Source organism: Prosopis cineraria, unplaced genomic scaffold (genome assembly GCF_029017545.1).
Source record: "Prosopis cineraria cultivar Desert tree isolate PC_DT_omini unplaced genomic scaffold, ASM2901754v1 PC2, whole genome shotgun sequence".
Lineage (NCBI taxonomy): Eukaryota > Viridiplantae > Streptophyta > Magnoliopsida > Fabales > Fabaceae > Prosopis > Prosopis cineraria.
The window spans coordinates 30,392,036-30,401,014 of record NW_026555333.1 but is presented as its reverse complement, the minus strand read 5'-3'; positions in this window follow the sequence as shown (position 1 = coordinate 30,401,014).

Below are 8,979 nucleotides of genomic sequence, written 5' to 3'. Positions count from 1 at the left end.
ATTAAAACTCAAGATGTTTCGATACTAGAAGAAGCATAGTAGGCTTAAACCATCTTAGGGTTTAGGTAACAGGCAAGAAATTCTTGGTATTGATCCATCAATTGATCATGCTTGGAATATATTTGTCCAGTTTAATCTACTTATATTTGATAGAACTATGATAGAGGGGGAAACAAAGCTATGGATTGAATAATTAGAGACCATCTTTGAAGTCATGGTTTGCACCCTTGAATAAAAAGTTATCTTAGCCACAGTGCAATTAGTTAGGGTTGCCATGATGCGGTAGGAGTTTTTAAGGTCAACTGGTGGTATTTGTTTGAGCTGGGATGAGTTTAAAAAGGCTTTCTTTGATTAATACTTCCCAATCTCATTCAAAACTAAGAAGCAAGAAGAGTTTTATGCATTCAGGCAAGGAGATCTTGATGAAGAAGTGTTCATAAGAAGATTTAATGACCTAATAGTTTATTCCACATGCCTCTAGCATAATAATGACACTAGGAGGTACCAAAAGCTGTGAGTGGCTGCTAGGAGGGGCAGACAGGCAGATTTCGAGAGAGATGAGACAATATGGGGAGATTCTCATTCCCTTTAGGTTTGACAGGCAAAGTTTCAAAGAAGCCTAGGTATAGTTCGAGTGGTTCTAATTCTTCAAGAAGAAAGGGATTTGTCAAAGGATCCCAGTCTCAATCTATGCAAAGAAGGTTAATATAGAGAAGTGAAAGTGTGAGAGTTGGGCCTCCACAGTCTTCAAGGCAATCGTCTAATGTTCCCATGCTGACCTTGAGTATTGGAAGGTTGCCTCAATATAACATTTATGGCCAATCTCATATAGGAAGATGTTAGGCTTGTTTCAAATGTGGCAAGTTAGGTCACTTAAAGAGGTAGTGCTTAAAGGGTAGAGTTGAGGGGACTGAGCAACATTTTATGGGTCTTGGCCGAGTATTTGCAGTCACACAGGAAGAGGCCAGAATGTCTCTAAACTTGATTTGAGGTATGTTTTCTATGTGTGGCTATAGAGTTGAGGCATTATTTGATTTTAGTACTATACATTCCTTTGTGTTTAAAGAATATATGGGTAGACTGAGTTTGTCTTTGCAAGAGTTTCTTGTACTTATTAGAGTAACTACGCCTTTAGGATATACTAGTATTACAAGTAGAGCATGTCAAGGTGTAGAGATTTGATTTGAGGATAAAATTTCCAAGATCAATCTAATTTTCATTCTTATGAAGGGAATAGATGCAATTATTAGCATGGATTGGCTAGCAGTGAATAATGCTACGCTTGATGGTGCCAGAAAGTTGGTTTTGCTAATAATCTTGTCTATAACAATAGTTTCTTCTAAGCATCCTAAATTCTTGTTAGTAATTAGTGCTGAGAAGTTGACCTATCAGGGCTGTAATGCATATATAGTATTCTTTACCTTTAGTACTATGTATGATGGTGAAATTAAGAAGATCAAGGTAGTAAGTGAGTTTCCTAATGTATTTTCAAATGAAGTGACTAGATTACCTCTTGTAAGGGTAGTAGACTTATCAATTAATTTAGTTCCTGGAATTGAACTAATATCAAAGGCCTCGTATAGTATTAAAATCGATAGAGCTAAAGAAGTAAATTGAAGATTTGCTAGACAAAAGGTTTATCAAACCAAGCATATCAATTTAGGGGTCTCCAATGCTATTTGTAAGGAAGAAAGATAGTAGTCTGTGTCTTTGTATAGACTATCGGTAGTTATACAAGGTAATTATAAAGAATAAGTATTATTTATTGAGGATTGACGATCTTTTGGATCAATTGGCTAGTGCCTTAGTCTTTTCTAAGATAGACTTGAGGTCAGGGTATCATCAATTGAGACTTAGTGCAACAGATGTGCCCAAGACAGCCTTCAGAATGTTCTCAGTTATGCCGTTCAATTTGAACAATGTGCTTGCAATGTTTATGGATTATATAAACTGCATATTTAGGCCATATTTGGATCATCTTGTGGTGGTCTTCATAGATGACATTCTAATCTATTCTGAGGATGAGAAGCAGCATGCAAAGCATTTGAGGGCAGTGCTCTAAATTTTGAGAGATAAGAAGTTGTATGTCAAGCTTAGTAAGTATGACTTCTAGCTGAAAGAAGTCTAATTTTTAGGACATATGGTATCTGTAGATGAGATTTCTATGAATCTGCATAAGTTTAATGTAATATTGAAGTGGAAGTGTTTTAGTTCAGTCATGGAGATACGTAGTTTTTTAGGATTAGCTGGGTATTATCGACAATTTATCCAAGGATTTTTTCAAATAGCTTCTCCTTTAACTAAGTTGACATAGAGAGATCAGCCTTACATTTAGGATGATCAGTGTGAAGTGGCTTTTTAGCAGCTGAAAGAGAGGTTAACCACAACACTAGTGTTAATTATCCCTAATCTGAGGTTACCTTACAAGGTATACACAGATGCATCATTGAGAGGCCTTGGTTGCATTTTAATGCAAGAAAATCGAGTTGTAGCATATGCTTCTCAACAATTAATACCACATGAAGAAAACTATCCTATGCACAACTTAAAGCTCGCAACAGTGGTGTTTGCTTTGAGGATTTGGCGCCATTACTTGTATGGTGCAGTGTTCACTGTGTTTAGTGACCATAAGAGTCTGAAATACCTGGTGGATTAGAAGGAGCTGAACATGAGACAGAGGAGATGGATAGAGCTCCTTAAGGATTGCAATTTTGAATTAAGATACTATCCAGGTAAAGCTACTATGGTTGCTGACGTATTGAGCCAGAACATATTACTTGTGGCAATTCTAATGATAAAAGAGCATAGATTAATGGAATCCTTTCTTGAATCACAGCAGGATGTGCCATTGAAGGCATTAGCTAGTACCTATTCCATGGAAGTCAATAATGATTTCTGGAAGGAATTGAGAATGGCACAATTAGAAGATAAGTGTCTTTTTAAGATCAAAGAAGAGATTAAAGTGAAGCAAGCTAAAAATTTTAGTTTCAATGATGATAGGTTAATAATCTGCTGTGATATGATCCGTGTGCCTGATGATGCCAATTTGAGGAAGGTTATCTTGATTAAGGCACATTAGAGTAAGTAGACTATCCATCCAGGAGCTACAAAGATGTACCAGGATATTAGGCGTTATTAGTGGTGGCCTGGCATGAAGAGAGAGAGAGATGTGATTGACTTTGTAACTTAGTGTTTAACTTGTTAGAAGGTTAAGATAGAGCATTAGAGACCAACAGGGATGTTGCAACCACTAGATATCCTTAAGTGAAAACGGGATAGCTTATCCATGGACTTCATATCTAGGTTGTCAAGAACTCAATCAAGGCATCATACTATATAGGTAATTGTTGATAGGCTCACAAAGTTGGCTCATTTTTTTGTCATTTAGATTAGTGATTTTTTTAAAAAAAGTTAGCAAAGATCTATATTCGAGAAATTGTGAGGCTGCATGGTGTGTTGAAGAATATTGTGCCTGATAGAGATCCAAAGTTTATGTCTAAGTTCAGGGGAGCTTTACAATGAGCCATGAGTATTGAGTTGAGATTTAATACAACATATCATCTACAGATGGATAGGCAAACAGAGCGAATCATATAGACCTTAGAAGATATGTTGAGACCCTATGTCCTAGAGTTGAAGGGTAGCTGGGACAACCATCTTCCTTTAGCTGAATTTTCTTACAACAACAGTTACCACTCCAGTATTCAAATAGCACCCTATGAGGTATTATTGTTAAATAGGATGGTGTAACGAAAGATTAAAATTTTTAAATCCCTATCATGATACAAACCAAATGAACTTGTTTAAGGTGGAAAGAAGAGTTACCTTTTTCTTTTCATGCTTCACGTGCATTCTCTTCAAGAGTCTAGATCTTAGGAGCCGACAATGTAGATCTTCTCCTTCTACTAGTATCTACACGAACAGCTCTCTAACTCGAATAGCGTACTAGCGCTCCTAACATCCATTCTTTTTTGAACATTAGTTTTCCTTTCTCTAGGGTGTTTTGTAACTCTCAAAGTATTTAGCTGTTAGAACTTTTTTAACTTTCTTTGTTTAGTACGCCCACTCCTATATCATATATATAAAGTAGGGTTTTATGTCTTCCTTTAATGAGCCAACAATAATTTAATTATATTTATCTTATAAATTTTATACATGATATCATATCTAATTTAAATTTATCTTATAAATTTAAATTATAAAACTGACATGATATTCTTTCATATCATGTTAGTTATTAAATTTAATTTATCATATAATATTAAATTTAAAATAATACAATACAATGCAATATAATATAATATAATATATCATATATACATATTATATATATACACATACACGAATATATATACACAAATATATATTTCAAATATATATATATTGAAAAAATATATCTATAATTATATTTTGAATTTTATATTTCATGTAAATATATATAAATATTTACCAAATAAATATTCAAATATGTATATATAAAATTCATTCACCCTATATTATATTTATTGAATCTAAACATATTTCAAATTGAACTTAAACATTATAGCTTGAGTTGAGCTATTCTTGTGAGCGACCCTGTAGGTGCATATGAAGTTGGTAGTAAGCTAATTATACTATTAGCCTACAAGTCACAAGTAGCCTCTAGCAAGATAGTGCAACTACCTAATTCATATGGGGATCGATGATCCGATGTAACCTATCATGTAACCATATCATATACCTTTTGTCAGCAATATTCCGGTCAAGTGTGAGACATGAAATCGTCATTCTCCTTTACCTGACTATTACTTTCTTGATCTCTAAGTGGACTAACATAATGACGGAAAAACCCTTTTCATTGTAGTATAACCATACATTTTTCTTAATCTTACTCACCAAGGGGCTTAATAATATCATTCAATTAATGTAAGGAATAAATTTAATCTTAATCACTCATATTCCTTTACATGAATATAACTAAACTCAATCATAGCCTTTATGATCACTCGATCAAAGGTGACTTTTGACTAGGTCAAAGTTTGGTAGTCATCATGTAGGAATCAATAATGATCTCAAGTCAAAGGGTTTAGCGATGTGGTTACATATGAGATAAGCTTATGACTTGTATCTTGCAGCTTTCTTATAACTGGTCAGTCTAATATATTATACTCTTTCAAGTGCTTAGAACTTTGATTTATATCTCTACAATTAATTAAAGTTATATTAGTCTTGTTTCATATATGATCACTTATAGATGATCAACTAGAGACATTTAAGACAATTACTATAGTTTATCCATTTATCATAGTGAACATGAAATTAATATGATAACAAAAGAGAAATTCATTAAAAACGATGTTTATTATACAATAATTATTTTTAGGGAACAATTTCCAATAGTTATATAGGAGGATGTGCAAATCACCTCTATGTTGGATAGAGTTGAGTGAGAGGAGTATGTTGGGACCAGACATTATGGATCAAACAACTTAAAAGATTGAGTTGATCAGGAAAAAGTTGTTGAGGGCTCAAAGCAGGTAGAAGAGTTATGCAAATAAGCATAAAAGGCTGTTAGAGTTCTTAGTGGGAGACCATGTGTTTATAACAAGAATCAGGAGGTCGATTAAAGCCAAGAAGTTGACTCGTCGATTCGTTAGTCCTTTTGAAATTTTAGAGAGAATTGGATCATTTGCCTACAGAATTGCTTTGCCACTGTATTTTTCTGGTGTGCATGACGTGTTTCATGCATCACAACTTAGAAGTGCCAACCAAATCCTTCACATATGCTAGAGCTAAAAGAGGTTAAGCTCTAAGAGAATTTGACCTATAAGGCTAAGCCAGAATGAATCATATATATGAAAGAGAAATAATTGAGGAATAAGAACATATAGTTGATTAAAGTTTTCTGGTGAGGCATAGCTCCTGGTGAAGCTACCTAAGAGACAAAGGATAAAATGAGGCAACAATATCCCCATTTGTTTCCTTAGGTATGTATTTTAATGTTTTATTCATTTTACTAGAAAAATTCTTAAAAGGAGGTAATAATTATAACATCCCAATTCTAATCATGTAATTAGTTGTTAATCAGGGGTAAAGTGATAATTAATAAAGGATTAGAGATTTGGATAATTAGTTATTGATTTGTGTCCTTTGAATGTTGAATGGATAGATATGGGTGGAAGGATTGCATTTGAGGTTAAAGCATGTATGCACAGTGAGGATGCTCCTCACTGTGCCACGCATTGTGGCACAAGCTACATGCACTATGGTAGTTAGACCAGAAAGTGACTTATTAAGTCATGAATTAGGTTTAATTTCTAAAGCGAGAAATAAAGAAAAAGTGAGAGGGAGAAGAGAGAAAGTAAGGGTTAGCTAGGGCAAGCATTTTTAGAGCATTAGAAGATACTTTCGATTAGTAACTTATCGAGTAAGCTTTATATAACCCTTACCTTTCATTTTATCTAAATTTCTATTAGCATGATTTATAGAGAAATTGAGTCTAGAAAATGTCTGAAGTTAGTTTCTTATCTCATAGTAATAAAAAGGTTCTTGAGAGTTAAATTAGAGCTTTGTGGATTGGTTTATAGTTTAACAATAGAGCTTTAAATCTATAAGCTCAATTTGGCCCTAATTCAAGGGAAAATAAGGATGAAGATTGTGTTAAAGCAAAATGGGATCATTTGAAGTGATCTAAAGTGGCAATTGAATGGTAATAAACCTTTGGCTAAGTGACAAGGAGTGAATGGCTAATTATAGCTTAGAGTAGTAATTATGTGCTTTTGGTCAATATGAACCAATTGATTAATTATGCCAATTGCGTGTACATTGGTATAGTCTTCATGTAAAGTTAGGAAGGAACTTGGTAGAGACGAGTAACAATTGAGAAAGTACTGCAGGTAACCTTTTTTGTGACAGAAGGGTTGAGGTAACTGAATAACTTCCTTTATTTGGCTATTTATTGTAATTGTCTGTAAGTATGCTATCTATTGCATAAAAATGTTCTAAACTGAGCATATTTTGTGGCATTGCATGGTTATTGAATGAAAATAAACTTTGATTGAATAAACACATGAAATTGTGTAGTTATGTATGTGTGCGTGCGTGCGTATATGTGGATAGTGGCAATTGGGAACTTATGATTGGCTCAAAAAGCATGATCATAAGGGTAGGAGTTTACTTGTATGGAGTATAGAGAAAGACCATATGGCAGTATTTTCTTTGGAGCTTGATAAGGTGTGATGTTGGAGAATTGTATCTCCTTAGTGCCTTTCGAGGTACAGTGTTTAAGATTATCTCCTTATTGCCTATTAAGATGTAGTGTTTGAGATTCATACTCCTTAGTATCAATGTGATGCTATGTTAGAGTCAACGACACCCTATTATGTGTATCAGGGAAAACCATAGCCTAAAAGTAAGATAAAACACCTTTAGTTAGGTGATTCTACTACTAAAGGTGAGCTTAGGGCCAATGAGAGTGTATATTGGTCTAAGGCGAGCCTAGAGTTTCAAATTGAGGTGATTTAGAGGTTCAATCTACAGTGATCATACTATATGTTAGAAAGTGGTGTGGTGAACTTACTTTTAAAAATGACAAAATGTTTGTATTTATGTGACTTGAAGTAAAACATGTGTTATATACTATATTAAATGTTATATTATGCTATACTTTCATATAGTTGCTTGTGATAGTTAATGGTAGAGAGTTATTTTGTTATTGAGATTTTTATCTCACCTCCGTGGTTACATTTTCCAAGACAAAGTAGTGAGCTAGGCAAGGGGATAGAGTTATGGATCGACATAGTGGTGCAATTATCGTGGAAAATCTCTAAGATTGTATAATAAACCAAAACCTCGTGATTAATGTATATATAAGTGGCCATAGGGCTACATGCATGTTTTAGATGCTTCAAGTTTTAAATATTGTGAATTTTAGTGAATCTTAACCGCTATGTGAAAATACATGGTGAAATGAATTGTATGGGCTAAGATTTAGTGGTGAACTTGTTATGAATATGTAAATGAGTGATTTTGTGGAGATTTTGTGGTGAAAAAGGCCTAGTGGGCCAAATTGTGCAAAATTGTGAAAAGTTGTGGTTTGTGAGAATTGGCCGTTGAACAACCAAATCTTGATATATATGTGTATATGATATATAATTTGGTCAATCAAGTGTAATAGGTCCTTTTGGACTTGATTCAAGACCTAGTAAGGTCTAATAAGATAATAGGATCGATTTAAGCGCTTAGGCACTTTAAATTCTCAAAAAAGTAACTTTTTACACCTAGGTGTTTAAATTTTGATCGGACCGTTAGATCATGTTCAAACCTATCTCATTAGTTAGCTTATGAGTCGAGCTTCATGTAGGTACTTGAATCACTTCAATAGGACATTGTATGTGAAATCGGCATACGCTAAATATTCATTATTTAAGTTATCAAATGACAACTGTAGAATCAAGCTTGTGCACCACAGCATATGGTGTATCACACTGTGATTTATGACACAGAGAAGGTTTGGGCTTGTGGCTTTGTGCCATATGTTATGGTGCATGGTCCCTAAATTGACCTTATTTCTTTTCTTTGAATGCATGCAATGATTGTTATAAATGCATGTGACTTGTTTCTGCTATGTAATACTCTGATGTTTTAAGATTTTTTATGATTTTACAAAAAGTGTCTTGAACCCAAGCTTTTCAATCAAAGTAAATCGATTACTATTTGATGTTTCAAGTGTGGTGATTAAGTTGACCCTTCCTAATATCCAGTGAATATTGAGAAAGGTTACAATATGCAGTATCCCATAAAGAGGATTAGCAGTATTAGCATATACGGCACTCTAATTATCATATTAAGGTAATCTATAGCCTGGAAGCTAAGTAAGGGTAGTACCTTGGCCAGGTAACTCCTCTACTAAAGGTGGATAGATCAACTAAAATAGGTTGTAGATTGAGTTGAGAGCAATGGTTGTTTGAATGGACATCTTAAGCATGCATTTTATAAAAG